This window comes from Triturus cristatus, chromosome 2_1 (genome assembly GCF_964204655.1).
Source record: "Triturus cristatus chromosome 2_1, aTriCri1.1, whole genome shotgun sequence".
NCBI lineage: Eukaryota > Metazoa > Chordata > Amphibia > Caudata > Salamandridae > Triturus > Triturus cristatus.
The window spans coordinates 904,017,805-904,037,563 of NC_140581.1; the positions used below are offsets into that span (position 1 = coordinate 904,017,805).

The following is a 19,759-nucleotide window of genomic DNA, read 5'->3' on the forward strand; positions in this document are numbered from 1 at the left end:
GCCCGGTTCTAGAGGGTGGGCCGGGTGGGCCAAGCCCACCCAAACAAGAGCCTGGCCCACCCAAACATGAGCCTTCGCCCTCGCAGTGAATCTGCCACCGATGTACAACAATAACAAAAATTCAGATAACTGGTGATTTATGATCCTGCTGCAGAGCAACCATTTGTCTGTTGGTAGTTTTTTAATGCTAATAAACTGAATTTTATGGGAATAGCTCAGTGGGTTACTGCCTTTGTCACGGATATCCAGAAATTACTATCCTAACATAGGACAGTGACCTATGAACTGTCATCAAAGAGCTGCATACAAACTTCGCTTTTTTGTGTTGTGATATGGTTAGAACTTCTCCAGTCTTTCTTATTCTAATGTTGCTAAAAAGAGTTTGTTTGGGCAGTTATACATTTTTATCAGTAAAGCTAACCCCCAACCACTGGAGTACTCTTTAAATCCTGAGTTTCTGCTTCTCCAGACCAAACCCTCGTAAAATATATGGTATGGATGACTTGTGATTTATACACCTTGTAATCCTCAATGGCTTATGTGACATTCCCCGTAGACTGATTTATTGTCTCTGTATAACGTGAAATGGATATGAGAGAGGGGCAACGGAGAGATGAGGGGCACTGGTGGAGGGTGGCAGTGAGGAAATCAGAGGAGGAGGTCAAGGGGATGGGAGAGCTACGGAGAGATGAGGGGCACTGATGGAGGGTGGCAGTGAGGTAATCCGAGGAGGAGGTCACGGGGTGGGGGTGGAGCTATGGAGAGATGAGGGGTGCTGTCAGAGGGAGACAGTGAGGGAATCCGAGTAGGAGGTCACGGGGTGGGGGTGGAGCTACGCAGAGATGAGGGGCACTAGTGGAGGGTGGCAGTGAGGGAGTCAGAGGAGGAGGTCATGGGGTGGGGGGAACTACAGAGAGATGAGGGGCACTAGTGGAGGGTGGCAGTGAGGGAAGCCGAGGAGGATGTCATGGGGCAGGAGGAAACTACAGAGAGATGAGGGCACTAGTGGAGGGTTGCAGTGAGGGAATCCGAGAAGGAGGTCATGGGGTGGGGCTACTACAGAGAGATGAGGGGCACTGGTGGAGGGTGGCAGTAAGGGAATCTGAGGGGGAGTTCATGGGTGGGGGGGGGACTACAGAGAGATGAGGGGCACCAGTGGAGGGTGGCAGTGAGGAAATCCGATGCGGGTGTCATGGGGTGGGGGAAACTACAGAGAGATGAGGCGCCCTGGTGGAGGGTGGCAGTGAGAGAATCTGAGGAGGAGGCCATGAGGGGGAGGGGCTATGGAGAGATGAAGAGCAATGTTAGAGGGTGGTAGTTAAGTTATCTACAGAGAAAGAGGTCATTGGTGGGGGTGCGCCAAAAAAGACTTCCACACCAGCACTAAAGCCGGCCTTGTCATGGCCTTTGTTTTCATTTATTTAATTAACAATCAGGTGATTAGGACAACTGTGGAGCATACTTTAAAGTGTGTGCTAATTACATTCACTGCTATATTCAATGTTTTAAGTTTGAAGGTGATTTTACTATTGTTTTCTACTGGGAATAAGGAACTGAATGGTGGCTGATATTGGGCTGGGGCCCAAGGTCAGCTGTGAGATAAGGTGCAATGGAGAGGGGTGGTAGAAAAGTGGATAATCAAGCATGTAAGGGAGCGCGCTGCAGAATCAGGGGTCAGGTGGAGGTAGTAATGAAGAGGGTTTCTGCCTGAAGGCTCGCACAGAAGGAGCCCGAGTAGTGCCACTTGCCTGAGACTCCCACCTTAGAAACCTCCTCTTCCCATCAAAGGGACATTACATGGAAAAAAACACTTTTGCAGAGTGATAACATTTAGAAAGAGACTTGGAAAAGAGTGCGTTTTACTGGGCCTTGTAAGACTAAGGAGAGATAAAAGAGGGCCCAGAAGCAGGCCTGGCTAGATATATAAGCGATAAATCAGACCAGCAGTGGCTCACCCAAATGCACCCTTGGCCCACCCAAATAAAATTTCCTGGAGCCGGGCCTGCTCCTGGGTGAGGTAGAGGGATAGCGGGTCCGATACAGCATAGCACAGTTTGGTCAAATCTATGACTCTTCTGGAGACAAGGAGCTTAATTTAGGGAGCACTAGGAATTAAACCCTCATAATAACTCCATGATTAATTGTGCACACTATGCGCATTCTCACTTTCCTTACACCCCACCAGCATCAATCTGGCCCTCAGTCACAATACAGATCATACTTTTTGGCCCCTTGAAAAATGTTAGCAAGTTCCCATGCACTAGTGCAGGAATGTATGATATAACAACGCATGCATTCATCACGCACATCTTTACAACGCGTCCACTACCACGCATGAACCACTACCACGCATCCCATTACCACGCATACCATTTCATCACACATGCATCCGAATACTTTGTAAGTTCCATTACAACGCTTACACTAACCACGCATACCACTTCATGCACACTTTTATAATGTATTTGTGGTATGTGCAAAACCTGACTTTAGTGCTGAAACTTTCACTCAGGGCAGCTCTTCGGCTCCGTGTCAACATTACAGTCTATGCTGCAAACATGCACTCTCGCATCCGTACTCCCCTCTCATGCTGATTCACCTACATCTTACCCTTCACAGTGACATACCCCGCAGTTCTTGGTGTGCTCCTCTATGGGCCATGGCCACACCTCTGAGACCGTTAGTTTCCGGTTCTTTTTCAGCACCAGTTGTAGTTTCTATGCATGCACAGCCTCGTTTCCAAGAGCACGCTACTCTCTTTTGCTTCAAGTTCGCCAAGCCACCCTCTCCTCATTGTAGGTACTAAATTGCCGCTTTGTCCTCCCGGGCCGTGGGGCTCATCCGATGCAACACGATAATAAAATAATTTTAATAATGACAATATATTAATATAATTATATTATATTACGTATTTGCGTTGTGTTGCCTGATGCGCCAAACCAGGATTACATACGCCGACCTCCGCCATTTTAGTAGTTTTCCGCCGTCAATCTTAATTTACCTACCACAGACCCCCTTGAGCCAGGAGATTTCCTGCCACAGACACCGCGGTGTTTGTACTTGAAGCCCACAGTTAGTTTTAATGAGGCCTCCGATCTTTTCAGACTTGGTCACACTAATCCCTAAAAACTAATTTAAAGCACTTAAGCCACAGCCGTGACAACGTGCGACAGTAACCGCGCGTGACCGTCACCACAAAACCATTACCACGCTTATGCCTTTATCATGCGTGGTAAATTCATACTCGTGGTAAAAGCCTGCGTGGTAAAGGCATGCGTGGTAAAGGCATATCCGTGGTAATGGCTTCGTGGTGACGGTCATGCGTGGTTATGACCGCGTTGTAATGGCTGTTTCCCCTAGTGCAGTAGCTAAGTTCAAGCCACAGCAGTGCATTAATTTTTAGTTTATTACATACAATGAAAGCAAATGGCACATGATTTCAGGCTCTACATTCGCAACCCTGAAGACATGAACTGGTCTGGAGAGTACACAGCTATTGATGTTTGGACAAATTGTCCAAAACTTTAATTGTATATTTGCAAAAGATGATTGTGTTGAGCATTAAATAAGCCAAACATACATTATACATTAAGAAATGACTTAAAACCTGCTAGGACCCAGAGAGTCAGTAATACCGGTGCAAAAGACGCCCAATGCTTGCTGTAACACCTTCATTCTGTTATTGTATAAATGGTATATGTGGTCTACTGTCTGTCCTCCTGACTTTAGATCTCTGTTCCTTTCTTTCTCAGTTCATTTCATACTTTGCTGGCTCGAGGTTCCCCCTCGTAAATCTGCTTTATAAATGTGCGAATGTCAAAATATTTATATAGTCGAAAATTGAAAGTCATCAAAAGTAGCCGTGTTGTTTGACCTCTACACAACTCCAAATGTTCCAATGTGGAAAATGCAAATGATGCACAATTCACAATCTGGCTCGGCCCCTGAAACTTTGTCATAGCCGGCTGCCAGCATTAGAGGCTTATTCGCTGTTTCCCGGAGGTGGCACTGCCGCCATATTCTGGGAAATTGGTTTGATTGAATTGCATGCTGCTGACAGCTGGAGCTTCTGTGAACTGTCATTACCAGGAGCTGCAAGAATCTGACTCGCCTTCCAAGGTGTGTGTGTGCACATATTAGCTGCATCTTTCATGGTATCAAGAAACCGCCCAGCCAATATGTTTACAGTCATTATGGTCAATGTGTGGGGCAACCCTTAGAATCCTTGCATGCATTTATACTGCTAAGTTTACTTGAAACTTTTAAGGTCTGCCCACGGGCAGCTCCAGCTTTCTAACATTAGTACTTTCAACTAGCGTTTGCTCTCAATATATCAAGAAATACCACTCATTTTATGTTTTGTCCAAAAGAAAGTCCCCTCTCCCCATAAAGATAAGCTTGTTATTTTCTGGACATGTGCCTTGATAGTCCGGATAGTGCCAAAGTCGTTTTCAGGTTGAGCTTTGATCGGCCTGTTATATCTCTTCTGTGGGGTTTGGCAAACCCACTGATTGCCATTGGTTACTAACTGTAGCATTCAGAAATGCTGGCTTCTTATTGGTGCATTTCTGTAAAAGTCCCTCCTTTGTGTGTTTAGCTCTATTTCCGGCGATTTCACTCACAGAGCATTTCGGTCAGCCATCACACCGTACAGGGTGTGATGGCCTCTCTTCCCTCCTCCCATCTGGCTAATGCATGTCAAGTGTTGTTTTGTTTTTTTGTAGTTTTATCGCGAACCGGATCCAAAGGTCACCAGTTATGTTACACAAGGACACATTCATTATTTGGTAGGCACAGGGAGATTAAGTGATTTGCCCAGAATCACCGGACAATCACTTGTTTTATGGTGTTCGGTCCGACCGCAGCTCTGCAGTGCAGTGCTGCTCGCACCCATGGCTTGTTCTACCAGTGGTGGGGGCTAGACAGTGTGTTAGAAAGGATTCTGCCACTGAAATGGCCAGGTAGTTCCATAGGATGTATTGTTTCAATGACGGGGGCAGAGCAGAGCAATAGGCAAATCTACAACTGACAGTGCCTGGCAATGCCGCTGGAGGTACTCTATCGCTGACAAGGGCCAAGCAATGCCATAGAAACATTGTGTTGTTGATACTGACAGAAGCCAAGCTGTGCTTCAGGACTTATATCTTCTTTGGGTGTGACCACATGAGAGATACCCGGAATGACAATGACACGGATCATCAAGGTATATTTTACTTCCGCTTGCAGTCAATGGACGTGGTTCCGCCACTTCCAGAAGTACAGTCTCCGGGGTGATGCTACTACTCACAAGAACTGCACAAAATATTCAGTTTGTAAATCAATGACATCTAGTAAGAGAAAAAAGTATTACATGTTCGGTTTTCCTTCTTACTGTGTGATGCAGTGAGCCATGCACTGTAACCCAGCATGCTTACACCTTTCACAGCTATTCAAAAACACAGTGATGTAAAGACCACTCCAGTGGGCTCTATTACACTCACAGGCCAGTCAAATAACACGTTTTCTCCACTGGCATGTACACACAGGAGTAGCAGAAAGCGACACGTTACCTTTAATGTTCTTCCCGGCCTAAAATCTTTAGAATAAAATGGAATCAAATTCTGCATTTAGCATTAAGGTAGGACCAGGTATACATTGGCCTTTCTTGTACCCCTGCTCCCTGACAGTGCTTCACGCTCTCTCCGCGGCCACACTTGCAACTCACCTTCCTCCACAGGCGCCTATCGTCCCTCTCCAGACCCCCTGTGCTTTCTGAGAAAAGAAGAAAAGTGGCTGCAAATTGTATTATTAGTAAATGTGGAGTTGGAGCCAAGGGTTTGGGAGCAGCTCAGAGAGGAAACGTCACATCCGGAAGAGCAGGTCTGTAAGCCCTGAGCAAGGACACTGACACTCTTGCTATTTTACAGTGGAATTCTCTTACTCCTGCTATTTTACCCGTTACATTTACCCTAAAAGGTCTTTACTCCAAGCCCAGAAGAGGAGTAACATTTATAGGGCATTTAAATTCTGTTTTTTGTACTGAAGCTATTATCTCTAGTTACAATAATCTATTTTTGCAGTAAGTTTGCATTAAGCTTAAGTAATGGGAGGAATGCATTCAAGCAGAGCGCCTGAATAGCCGCCTTGGCATTTATTGTAATAGTGTTTGTTCCGTGGCTGAGGTTGCGAGAGAGAAGCAAACAGAAGAAGGAAACACAGAATACTTTTTCCCTAACAAACATATTTATTTTTACTGTTAACTGTGCATTGGCAATTTAATCCCCACGCCCTTATCTAAAACTGAACTGTTTTGTACAGCTTGCTATATGTCTGTCCTTTCTCAAGTAAATTGACCGCTCTCCTCATGACCAGAAAATCAATTTAAGACCCAAATTTAGGGCATGTCTTCATTGAAAAGAACCCGATGCAATGCAGAGGAACATCAACTAAAAAATATTGTAGGGTTTAGTCGTTTACCCCTAAAAAAAGTATAAATAAAACAGTTTGGACCATGTTTGAAGCAGCAGAGTACAGAAAATTTTAGAACACTTTGGATTGACTGCCGTATCAGAAGTAGTATACAAATGAGAAATGTATGCGCACAAGAAATACATTGCTGTACACACAGAAAAAAAAATTAGAGGCAAGTTATGTTTACTAATGATGCAACTTGCCTAGTGTCACTGTGCTCGCTTGATAGCTTTATGTAGGACGCTATGTTTCAAGAGAGGTTTGTTGAAGGCAGTTTTTGTACAGGGACTTGTTGCATTCAAGGACTGCATCTCTCCCTGATGCGGCCTGTCATTGTACACTTGGCGTCCTCCATGTTGTTTAGATCAGTGGCATAGCCGGGTACCATGGGCCTTAAGGCAAGTTAGGAAAACTGGCCCCTCATCCCCTAGGGCCTGATTACGGCTTTGGCTGTGTGGCGCCGGGTTCGCCCTGCCGCAACACCGCCAAAGCCGTAGTCAGACCGCCCACCACATTAGGAGTTTCCTCCTGTCTGGCGGACTTTGTTTTTGATCCTCAAAATGGGAACGCCAAAAACACTTCCTGAATGTCATGAACTGAAAAGTTCATGCAGTGCAAGAACTAGTGTGCATGCACACAGGGGGGCGCATATTATGCCCCCCTGTATGCATCCACAGGGCGTGAGGCACAAGTGGGTCCTGTAGGGCCTCCTTTGTTTCCTCTATGTCACGGGTTTCATGGCAGCGGAACAGCCATGAAAATCGTTGTGGAGAGGAAACTTGTAATATGCTTGGCGGGACCAATCATATTACTGCCTCCTGACCTCTGCAACAACACCAGGGAATGGCGATTCCCTGGCGACTACAGTAGGGCTGTAGTGGTCCCACCGCCCATATCGTAATAGGGTAGTCGGGAGACTGCCACGCCCGTTGTCCGCTGACCGCCAGACTAGTAATCCGGGCCCTAGACAGTAAAAAAGCCATAACTGGCACCCAGTGCTACTGCACCTGCCACACTAGTGATAGCTACACTCATGCCTTGGATTCTTTTCCTTCCATCCAAGGCAGGGCTTACAGGGGCTGAATACTTAGAACCAGGAGATTTGAAACTTCTAAATGGACGGATGCATGGCAGTTTCCTGTCTGAGTTTTTAGTAGACATTTTTGTTGCAGTCATGTAATGCTATGCATGCGTTTTCCCATCTGACAAATACATTAAACAGTATTAGATATAATGCAGAAAAGAAGCAGCACAGGCGGGGGGGGGGGAGGGGGGGCAGGTGTTTCCATGCATTATGGAACCGGATCCCCTTGAGGGTGCTCACTTCCTCATTACCGAATACATTAGAACACAAATATACAACATAAATCAACAGATTAACCCAATTGAATGGTTTGAAATTAAGACCAGTAAATTTGAAACACTAAAATACCATGTAACAATGAAAACGTTAAATGATAGGTTTGTAGGCAAATGAGAAACACAGGAGCAAAGGTTGATGGAATAAAAAAAAATATATCGCCATCTGAAATGAATCTTGAGCGAAACACCACCAAGAAAGGAACTAAAAAAGAAAGGAACTCCATAGCATATAGTATGTTGTGTTTTAAAACCAAAAAGAGAACCGTTCAAGATATAAGGGAAGCAACATTAATTGTACATAGTGATGTAAGTGCAAGAAATTCATTAACATAATAAATATTTTACCGAAGAAAAGCACTATAAAGTAATGACTGTAATGCACTTTAGTATTTAGTAGTTGAGGACAGGATGTAAGAAAAATACATATGCTTGTCTAAAATTGGGTAGACCGTTTAATTGGACAGCAAAACTAGAAAGGATTTTAAATTGGACTTAGACGGGGCATTTCTTGGCCTGCAAAAATTTAAGAAAATTATTATAGGCAGAGAATGTACAGCCAAAGAAGAGATTTTTTTATATGGTTGATGAGGTATAATCAGGGCTGCTGAAGTTATGCGATTGTTTGACCGCTGCATTTTTTGCATAAATATAGATTTGACGCATTTGCCACATGATCCATCATTTGCTGCATAATCTGCAGATTTAAACAAAAAACACATTTTGTTTCCAGCTCAAACTTTCAAAAGTTACTAAAAATGCAGTGACACGTGTTTCGTGGAGTGGAGGGCTCTTTGAGAAGGTTGACTGGTCACCTTTTTTTGCCTTTTGCTATATTTGGGTGCTAAACTGGTACAAATGAGGTGCAACTCATGTCCAGACAGTGTTTTTATGTTTGAAATGCTTTATTGAATAAAAGTATAGTGAACAACAAAATACAGATCATATAAAGAACATTGTCATACAGAATCAAAAAGAGAAAAAATAGAGGATCATCATGTGTTAACATAAGAAACCTGAGGGAAAATTAAAAAGCATTTTGTAAAATTTTTAAAGGCAACCAGGAAGAAAAGGGGGAAAGAGGAGAAAAAAGGAGGAGAAGGGAAGGAAGGGAAAGGAGAAAGAGAAAGGTAAATATGAGGCGTTAGGAGAAGAATAGATAAAGAGATCAGAGAAAAACTAGGTAGAATAGAAAGAGCAAATAAGCCAAGGATAGGGAATAGTTGAAAGGCAGGAAAGAGAAATGCAAATGTAAAAGATACAAGAGGGGTAGAGGAAGAAGAAGAAGAAGAAGGACAGAGAAAGAGTCACTTATGGGGGTTTGAAATTCTCAGAGGATAAAGGAGAGATAGATTTCAGAGCCATGCGGTCAAGATATGCTGTGAGAGGCAACCAGAATAAATCTCTATTGAGGGTAGGAGTGGAGGCAGCAGCAAAACGAACATCGAGCCTATGATAGTGACAGAGAGAATTCCACCAACATTGTATAGAGAGCTTAGAGAGATCCTTCCAGTTAGAAGAAATGTGTTGGAAAGCCAGAGCCAACATAAGATCTAATAGACCAGAGGAGTGAGAAGGAATATGAAGAGTGTCAGAGATACTACCTAAAAAAAGAAGAGGGATAGAGTATGGAATAGAGATAGAAAATAGACGAGAGACATAAGACCACACCTGATCCCAAAGTACGAGAACAGAAGGGCACAGAAAAAGTAAATGAAAAAGATCAGCATTAGGGGCAGAGCAGGTCCAACAGGTAGAGTCCTTATCAGGAGAAAAGCGAGAAATAGAAACAGGAGAGAGATAAAGTCTATGATATAGAAAGAACATAGATTGAGTTAGTGAGGCGGAACGGGAAATTTTTAAAGACCTGGCCCAAACTTTGTCCCAAACAGCTATAGACCAGTCACAGCCCAAATCTAGCTCCCAAGGAAGTTCCAATTTAGATTTCGGGCGGGTCGGATTGGGGGAGGAGAAAAATTTATAAATAAGAGAGGCTTTAGGGAGAGTAGACAAGATCTGAAGAAGTGGGGAATGGGATACGGAAGAGGATGACAAGGGAAGTGAATAATAAACATCAAGTATGATGGCCATGAGGACAGTGAATCTGCGGAAAAAAGACTGGGGGCAGTGAAACAGAAGTCGGAATCGAGGAAAAGAACATGGAAGAAGACCATCGAAAAGTTGGTTAACCCACATCAGACCCTTTGATCTCCACACAGTCCAACAAATAGGACGATTATTGAGGAGAATAAGCGAATTGTACCAGATAGGGGAGGCCAAAAAGGATTCACGAGAGACCGGGTCAGGACGGACCAGAGCATGTAAAAGAGAAGAAGTGTGCTTGAACAGGGGTAGAGGAGTGGTTAAGTTCTTAGCAGAGAAATGTACAATTTCAGATAGAGAGAAAGGAGAGAGGAGTGAGCGTTCAATAGAGAGCCAAAGAGGAGCAAGAGGGGAGGGTGCAAGAACAAGCCAATTAGAGGCCTGACGGAGAGAAAAAGATTTATGATAGAGACGGAAATCCGGAAAGTTGACTCCGCCATTGGATTTCGGTTTACGAAGAGCAACTAGAGCAACTCTCGATTTTTTATGATTCCAGAGAAACTTAGAGAGACAGGAATCAATGCGTTTGAAATAGATATCAGGGATATGAATGGGGAGCATGGAAAGGATGTATATAAGAATGGGAGATATCATCATTTTGATCGAATCCAGCCGACCCCACCATGAGAGAAAGAGAGGATTCCAAGAAGAGAACAACTTATCAATACGGGATAATACAGCAGACATGTTCAACCGAATAGATGAAGAGATGGAGTTAGAGAACCATATTCCAAGGTACTTAATTTTAGAGGAATTCCATGCAAAACCAGTGGTCGAAAACTGATGAGGGAGACAAAATTTAGTAAGAGGAAGAATCTCAGTTTTATCAGAGTTAATCTTGTAACCAGAAACTTGGGAAAAGGAGTTAAACTCAAGTAGTAAGGCCGGAATGGATTGGTCAGGGTCAGAAATAAACAAAAGAATGTCATCTGCATACGCAGAGAGTTTCAAATGAGTCTTGTCATAATGGAAGCCAGAAATAGAAATGTTATTTCTAATAGACGTAAGAAATGGCTCTAAGGCTAGAACAAAAAGTAGAGGGGACAAAGGGCAGCCCTGACGGACGCCACGCTGTAAGGGAAAATAGGGGGATAGTTGACCATTAACTAAAACAGACGCTTTAGGGGAGGAATAAAGTAAAGAAACAAGAGAAATAAAATTAGGGCCAAAACCGTGCCAACGCAAGGAGGCAAACAGAAAGGACCAATCTACTCTATCAAAAGCTTTCTCAGCATCAACCGAGATGGCGGCTAGAGAAATGTTGAGAGAAGGTACTTTATTTAGAACATTGAGAAAAAGGCGGGAATTATCCGAGGTGAGCCTGCCCTTTACAAATCCACACTGTTCCTTACCTATGAGATGTGGGAGGAAAGGATCCAAGCGCCGGGCAAGAAGTTTAGCAAATAATTTATAGTCTACATTAACAAGGGATATTGGGCGGTAATTTTTACAGAATTGGGGGTCGCGACCCTCTTTAGGTATAAGGCAGATCGTAGCCTCGTGAAAAGTACCAGCAGCTGTGCAAGAGGTAAAGAAGGATTGGAAGAGGGAGAGAAGTTTAGGAAGCAGAAGATCTGAAAAATGCAGGTAAAATTCCACAGAGAAACCATCCGGACCCGGAGATTTACCTTTGGTTAGAGACGTTAAGGCGCTATCCAGTTCGGTAATAGAAAGATCAAGTTCAAGATCAGGGAAGTTAAGATGAGAAGTGGAGGGGGCAGGAATTTTATCCAAGTAGGATTGAATAAGAGAAGCCGAAGGGGGGGACTCAGGAGTATAAAGAGATTGGTAGAAACATTGAAATTGGGTGAGTATGTCCTACTCCTTATGCAAGAGAAGATTATCGGTGGAATATATCGAATCAATCAAGTTACGCTCCTTGCGAGACTTAAGGTAGTTGGCCAAAAGTTTACCTGACTTGTTGCGACCCCCGTAGTAGCGGGCGCTGCTCCGAAGTAATATTGAGGAAGTGTTATCAGTAGTGATTTTGTTAAAATAGAGTTTGGCGCGTATAAGGTCTGGTAGAACCGTTTTAGTAGAAGAGGTGTAGAATTTATGCTCCAGGGATTTAATATGGGAGAGAAGGTCTTTCTGTTTAAGGTAACACTTCTTTTTCTTTGAGACAAAATCAATCACAAAACCGCGAGCGGTAGCCTTAAAAGAGTCCCAAATAACATGAGGGGGTAAAGAGGGATCAGAATTGAGTAGAAAAAATTCCGTGGCAAAAGAAAGAAAAGAAGAGGAAAAGAGGGGATCCAGGAGAAGAGAGTTATTAAAACGCCAACGAGAAGATTTGGGATGAGGAGGGAGAAGATCAAGAACTGTGACAATGGGAGCATGGTCTGAGATAACTATCGGCTCTATAGACGAGGATAGAAGATTTTGAGACAGAGACTGAGAAAGGAAGATGTAGTCAATCCGAGAGAAAGAGGCATGGGGAGGTGAAAAGAAGGAATAGTCCAGAGAGTCAGGATGGGACAGTCTCCATGAGTCAAGAAGGTGAGATTTAGAAATAGTGTCAAGGAATTGCGTATGTGATTTGTGGGGGGTAAAGCGGGCAGAGGATTTGCGATCAAGAAACGGGTCAACAATTTGCTTACAATCCCCCCCCAGAATGAACAGGAAATCACTGTATTGAAAACACTTAGAAGTTATTAGAGGCCAAAAATTACAATCAGGATGAGTGGGGCCATATACATTAAAAACAGTCAAGGATACAGAATTGATTAACAGCTTAACTAAGACCCAACGACCATCAGTATCATTCTCTTGAGAAAGAACTTTACATTTGAGCTTCTTGTGACACAAAATGGCCACACCATTCTTTTTATTAGATGTAGGAGAAAATAAAACCGTTCCCACCCAGCCTCTCTTTAGTTTAAGAGACTCCGCCTCAGAAAGATGAGTTTCCCGTAAAAGAACTAAATCAGGAGTATAAGAGGCTAGATGGGAAAGCACTCTCTGTTGTTTAATAGGGCTAACAAAACCTTTCACATTCCATGAGATAACTTTGAATTAAATAACAATAAAATGTGCAAGGAACAGAGAAAAGGCATAAAACCAAGAACGCCATAAAGAACAACAACAAATGAATGAGAGAAAAGAGCAAGACAAAAGAAAGCCAGGAGATACAGTAAGAGAAGAACAAAGAAAAAGGAAAGAGGGGAAGAGGGAAGAAAAAAGAAGTAGGAGAAGAGACAGTACATATCCAAAACGGATGACTGAGGAAAACATACCTGAAGGGGGAAGGGAGATGACAAGATGACGATGGGGTATGGGAGGATTCGACAAGAACGGCCTCCTAAGCCGGAGAGCAACACACCGCACCAGGACGGGATATGAGGAAGACGAATCGTATGATACGAAGAGGGATACAAAAGGGTTTATCGAATAATCTAAGGGAGGGAAAAAGAAACGTGTTATGCAAAAGTCATGGTAAGATAAACAGCACAAAAGCAGACATTATATGCAAAACAGAAAACCCAAACAACAACCATTATATAATCACATCAAGCAGAAGAAGAATCAAACCAAGGAGAGAAAAATTTCAGCAAAAACCTGTAAGGAGAAAAAACCAAACAGATAAATAATCAACCAGTAGGAGGATTGGATGTATCCATGCCAGCATTGGTCTGAATGTGAATAAAATTCTTAAGTTCAGCCGGATCTTGGAAAGTCCAGGTGTTGTTTTGATGAGTTACCTTGAAGGTACAGGGGTGAAAGAGGCCATATCTAGCTCCAATAGAGCGCACAGGAGCACGAAGAGATAAGAATTCTTTTCTTCTGGCAGCAGTGACATTAGAGACATCCTGAGAGAGATTCCCTATATCTAAAGCATGCTCACAAAGTGTTTTTTGTTGTCTCTTTCCCCGAGGATATTGGTGGCATCGCCCCAGTAGACTTAAAAGAAAGAAGAAGGACCCTGACAAATCTGCGAAGTGGACACCTTCTTAACCACTGCTTGGATTGAGGGACGAGACATTGATTGCTGTACACTGGAGAAGTTACCCTTAAAGTTTTTGTGTTACCCTTTTCTTTTATTCCCCTCTGCCATTAAAGCAAGCCATAATTCGCAGTTCTGAAAAGACTTCCAAGCCTTATTTCCGTATATCCCTCCAAAACGTGCGGTTCACAAGGTGAATAAACAATAAAAGTGCCTTAATATTTAGTTTTTATCTTTTTACATTTGCTGTGATTTAAAACTGTTCAAATGTCAGGCTATTTCTTCTGACAAATTGCTGCTTGTTCTTTTAACATGGAGATGTATGTTTATTCTTCTTCCTGTGACTGTAGAGTGACAGAATTTTGTAAAGTGAAGTATGTGACAATCTTGTTGAAGTACAAGGAGTGATAAAGGGAAGGATGTCATTTTTTTCTATCAGTCAACAACATTTAAATACCTGTAAATGAACAGTATAAATATTTCAGAATATATCATCAGTTAAGAAAGCAGAAATGAAGCCCAATTTTATAATGCTGAAATGCAATGGAAACAAAAGATTTTCATATGATCAAAGCAAATCAATACACTTGGTGATGCGTAAATGAAATATTTGCTGAAACCCGAATTCCACTCATTATAATTTGTGACATATATAGTTTTATCAGTAAAACTATTGCAAATGTAATTCCCATTTCAATGGAAAATGTGCTGTCTGTAAATGACAGTGTGCAACCACACCATGCTTCAGTAATATAGTTGCAACAGTGTTCTGCAAAATGCACTAGAACATACAACACCCATACCACTCTTCTGCTGAATACATTAGCTGCACTTGTTCTTTTATGACTCTAAGGTTTTTCACAATCCCTGTGCCTTCAGTGATGTAACATTAATAGCAGTATGCCCACTCTCAAAATTACTCCAGCACCACTGCTAACACCTGTGTGCCTCAGAGCCATTGTAGCTACCTCATTCATCAGATACCTAGGTTAGTAAATAAGCAGTCTATTTAGAATGAGAAAGGTACTCTTTTGGCAGACTGTAATGTTAATCAGGGGTCCTTGCCATTGAAATCCAAGTGGTTATGTCACCATCTTTCATGTTGTGTTGCAATCCCATGTATATAATGCATCAAACCCCATTGTGGAAATCCAAAGCACATTATCAGGTGGGTAGTAAACTACACAGTGTGCTTGCTGCTTGTTTGAAAGGGAGTTGTACTAGTTGTAATCCTCTGTGGGAAGCGTTGTTTCAGCCAGGTGGGATCGGTCAGAGTGGTGCTCTTACCATGACCTGGGTTGCAGCACTTTGTGGTGGAAGAAGCTTATGTGTGACACAATTGACTCTGGTACTAAAACTTACTGACTTGCGGAAAGATGCAAAGCTGGGTTGGCCTCCCACATATTGGCAGGTTACTTACTGGCAGTTTTCATTTTCCTTAGAATTATAATGGAAAGGAGCGGAGTAATATTACATAATATAAACAAATAAATGTTGTAGTACTAGATATTACTCTGGTGCACACATAGTTGTAACCCTCATCGTTACATTCATTATATCACATTCATTTTCCTTAGTCCTACTCAGCCTTGTAAAAGTCACTATTTGTGAGGCGGTCATCTCTCAGACAGGAGAAAGAATAGGCAGTGAGGGTGCTATAAATGATCCTGTCGAAGTCATGTCCTGATGATACAAGCCTACTGATTGCCAGTATTCAGGGCAAGTGCACAGGATGTAATGACTGTGACGAGGACAAGTAGGACTAACAATTAAAAATATCACTGATAAGTAGTCAAGACTTTTTCCCTTTGTCCCTCACCCTCATTCCAGTCATTACTTTTGAGGAATTCCAAAGTTATATTAGACTTCAATTTTATAAGAAACACATTGTTCAGGGATCACAAGCACTAGTCAATGCTTGGCAAACTTTAATTAGTGCAATCATCGATGTTCAAATATGTTCAAGGCAAGGCAGAACTTAGCATACTGTGTCCAAACGAATTACATACTACACCTAATTCCTGAAGGTGATAGTGTATAACAAAATCGTGCATAAACGTCTGAAAGGCTGCTCAACAAATCTCTGTGAGAGAAACTCCCTGGAATTCAGCCCAAGAGGCTGCAACTCACCTAATTGATCGTCACGCAATAGTATCCGGAAGAGGAGTCTCTGATGGGGAATAAACCATAGCAGTAGTTGAATGAATCAATTTACGAATCAGAATCTTTGACTTCTTCCTTGACTAGAACCTCCACATGTCGCAAATCTCCTGGAAGTCCTATTTGTTCAGAGTTGACATATCCATCAACATGGCATCCCTTTCTTTTGACCTTGCATCCGTTGGTATCAACCTTGGTAGCAAGACAAAGAGGAAAACCTTTCTTCAGAGATTCAAGATCCATCCACTACTGGAACTGTCTGATTACTAGTTGGGTGACTAGATTCTTTGTCTTAAAGCTCATGAATTTTGGTTTCTAATACTTCAGGACATTAACCAAAAAAGGTCTGAGGTGTTCTTGAAATACACATGTTCGTGCTCCTTTAACCATAGCGTGGCTGTAGCTTGATAATGTGACAACACTGACCACAACCTTGTTGCGCTCTCTAATGAAATGAACGCCATTCCAATGTCTTCCCTGAAGTGGACTCCTTTGGAGTACCTATGTTGAGTCAGTTCCAATTTGTACTTCAGAAGATTAAGGAGCAGCCCATGTCGTTGAAGAAGCTTCTGAAGAGCCTGAAGACCTTGTTCTTCTTTCTCTCTTGAAGAAGCATGTACAAGGCAGTTGCCTAATAGGAAAATAAATTCTGCATTGGTGATATAGGGTTACTACTAGTGTTGCCATCATGTTTGTGAACACCCTTGGGGCAGATCTGTAACCCAGAACCTTGAACTGATAATGCTTTCCTAGGTGCAAAAACCTCAGAAATCTTTGATCATCAAACCATATTGGGATGTGAAAGGAATTTTTAATATCTATTTGTCGATGTTCTGCAGGTCTGTCACTAATCTGAATTCTTCTGGTAATTTCAGAATCTGAAATAAAGTCTTTTGACGCCTCGTCAGGGGTATTAAACGCTATATAAATACAACTAGAATTAAGGTGGCGATGATTGATCTCCTCCTACTGGTTCCTTCTCATATTGCACAATCTTTTCTGGCCTGTGCCCTGAACCGAGAAGTTCTTAGGGGTGACGAAGCAGGCTATAGCCTGGCAGCGGTGCCAGCTTCCTGTTCTCATCCCAATCATGAGATAGGAGAAAAATTAGGAAGTGACTTGTGGGTAGGTTGTAAAGCTGCCTCACAGTTGGGTGGAGTTTTGCGTCTTCACTTGTGTTCTTTCTCCAGTCTGAGAGGTGGAGGTTACCTCAGAGGAAATGACTGGGACGAGGGCGATGGACTTAAGGATAACAGAATTAATGACTTGATGTTCACCAACTTGTTCCAGTGGTGAACGTTCAACTCACTGAGTTAGCCCACCAAAGAATCAGATAATTGCTGTGCGCTGCCATGTAGTCTAGGAAGTTGATTCAAAGAGAAAAGTGCAGAAGAAAATGTTTTTAGAGGACTATTGCACAGGCCAGCCAGACTGATGACTGCATGTGTAAGATGTGAGCACGACTTACAAACTCACATGACTTCTGTGAGGCAGCTTGCAAACACAAAGTACATGAGCAAGCTGGAAAGAGGTTTGGTGAATCAGCCACTCATTTATTAGTAAGGCAAATTACTTTTAACATATTCATTCTAAGACACACATGAGTAGCAATTGAAAACCAATTCAGAGGGAAATGCTGCACGAATTACCATGTCCATGGCAATATGTCTGAAACCCTTGCTATTGTCAGCTGACTTAGCCGGCGCTAATTGGAGTCAATGTCCTTATCTCTCTCTTTCCACACAGTTCAGCGATCATGTAACCAGTGATTGCATAATTGTATAATGAACTAAATGCTCTGCATGAATAAATGGGTAATGGATACTTTATTGTAGCATTAATGTAAGATGAAATATGTTTCCGAATGTATTGAAAAATTGAATTGTCTGTAAATAATTACTTCTAAAAAGCGTGAGTGTCCTAAATTGGGAGTCCAGAATGAGCCGTCTGTGTTAAGATTTTACCCACGGAAAATGAAATAATGTGTTTCTGTATTATCAACGGTGCACCGTACAAATTGTAACATGCCCCTATTCTACACAACCAGGAGAGCAGTGCTGCACATAGCCCCATGCTCTTCCAACGCACACAGCCGGTCTGCCCCCATCTTGCACACAATCCAGTACTTTTCTGGCGCCTAAACCAGTGGTCACCTTGGGCACGTCACCCAGGGCACCCTGCTGGCACAGCACGTTGATTTATCGAAACTCCAGAAACTGTACAAGTTTCAAGTGTATTAAAATAGCTTTAGACCTTAACTGAGATCAACAATACGATTTTTAACTCTAAAAAAAGATATAAAAAATAACATCACAAGGAAGTAAAAGAGAAATACTCACATACAAGTACATTTAAAATAGAGGCGAAAATTTAAAATTCGTAAAACAGACTGGCTCATTTGGGTGATGCATCATACAATGTAACAATTCATCATACATTGCAATATAAAAAATCAAAATTATAGGTACTATATAGCGTCTCATCACCATATTTAATACCGGACAAATAAGGGGAAGATGAGTACCTACCTTGCACATAGTACAGATTAAAGAGCACAGCGAATGCCTTTCCCATTTCCCTATCAAAGATCTAAGGGGCAGATTAATTAATCTGAAAATCAATATGCATCGTTGTACATTCTGGTCCATAGGAAACGAGAAGTATGGTCGAGCTACCAGTTAACAGATTTATACATTTTTTTTATAACATTAGCTTTCCACACTATTCCACATACTGCTTTATGCTCAACCGAATAATCTCTGTATTCAATAATAGCCTTAATAGCCCTGGAAACCATGGGGGATATTTATGACTTTTGTGGCGCAGAGCAGCGCAGCACGTCGCCTTCCTGCGCTGCCCTATGTCAAAGGAAAGGGGCAGGAATGCGCCATATTTATCCAATATGGCGCATTCATGTCCTTCCCTTGCTCTGGTGACGTTTTGGCCGCCTAGCGCCAACGCATGCCAATGTTGTAGGCAGGATTGTTTTTGTGCATGAAGGGGCATCTTTCTGCACAAAAACAATCCTGAGAGGCAGTTTCCTCTTAGTATGTGTGCTGCAGAATGACACTCATATAAAAAGAGGAAAAGACGAGGTGAAATAAAGATATTTCTCCTTGTTACGCCTCTCCTGAGGTGGCGTATCTTTTTGGTGCATTCCCAGGTTTACGAGGTCTTGTAAACCAGGGAATGCATCAAAAAATATGGGAGTTACGTGGGTGGGAACATCCACGCAACGACCATGGCACGCCGTCTTAATACAGAGTAATGCAATGCAGTGATTTGCGCTGCGTGGCGTTACTCCAGTTATTTGGAGCCACACAAAATGGTGTGCGTGGCTTCAAAAATCTACCATTTTTCGTGGTGCAAGAGCGACACAAACCGAGTTATAAATATGGCCCTATGTTTTCAGACGTTCAATTGTACAATTAAAATTATGAAGAACTATTTTTAGATTCTTGGTAAAGGGCATATATTCCCGTGGATGATTAATTAAATCATCTCAAAGTAAAGCCCTAACTGATGTTTTAAGGGCATAACAGATTTTATGTCCCCAATTACTAACTTTTATCAGTGATTGTACAAACATACTCGATAGGCCAAGTTCTAATCTAATGATTTGTACCGGAATCGTATTACTTAGAGAACAAAATCTTGTGAGGATCTTTCCGACATAAAAATTTAGAAAAGATCACTTTGAGGTCAGTATATATTACAATGCATAATTTAGTGTTAGGGGGATTT

The 19,759-nt window shown here is 42.3% G+C and overlaps 1 long non-coding RNA gene across 1 annotated transcript in view; it reads right to left on the reverse strand.

Moving 5' to 3' along the window:
- LOC146866076 (uncharacterized) overlaps window positions 1–19,759 on the reverse strand; it is a 65,102-nt gene that overhangs the window by 28,796 nt on the left and 16,547 nt on the right. The window contains exon 2 of the long non-coding RNA XR_014970378.1: window positions 13,149–13,307. This is a non-coding gene — a long non-coding RNA (uncharacterized LOC146866076). The remainder of the gene's footprint in view (window positions 1–13,148; window positions 13,308–19,759) is intronic.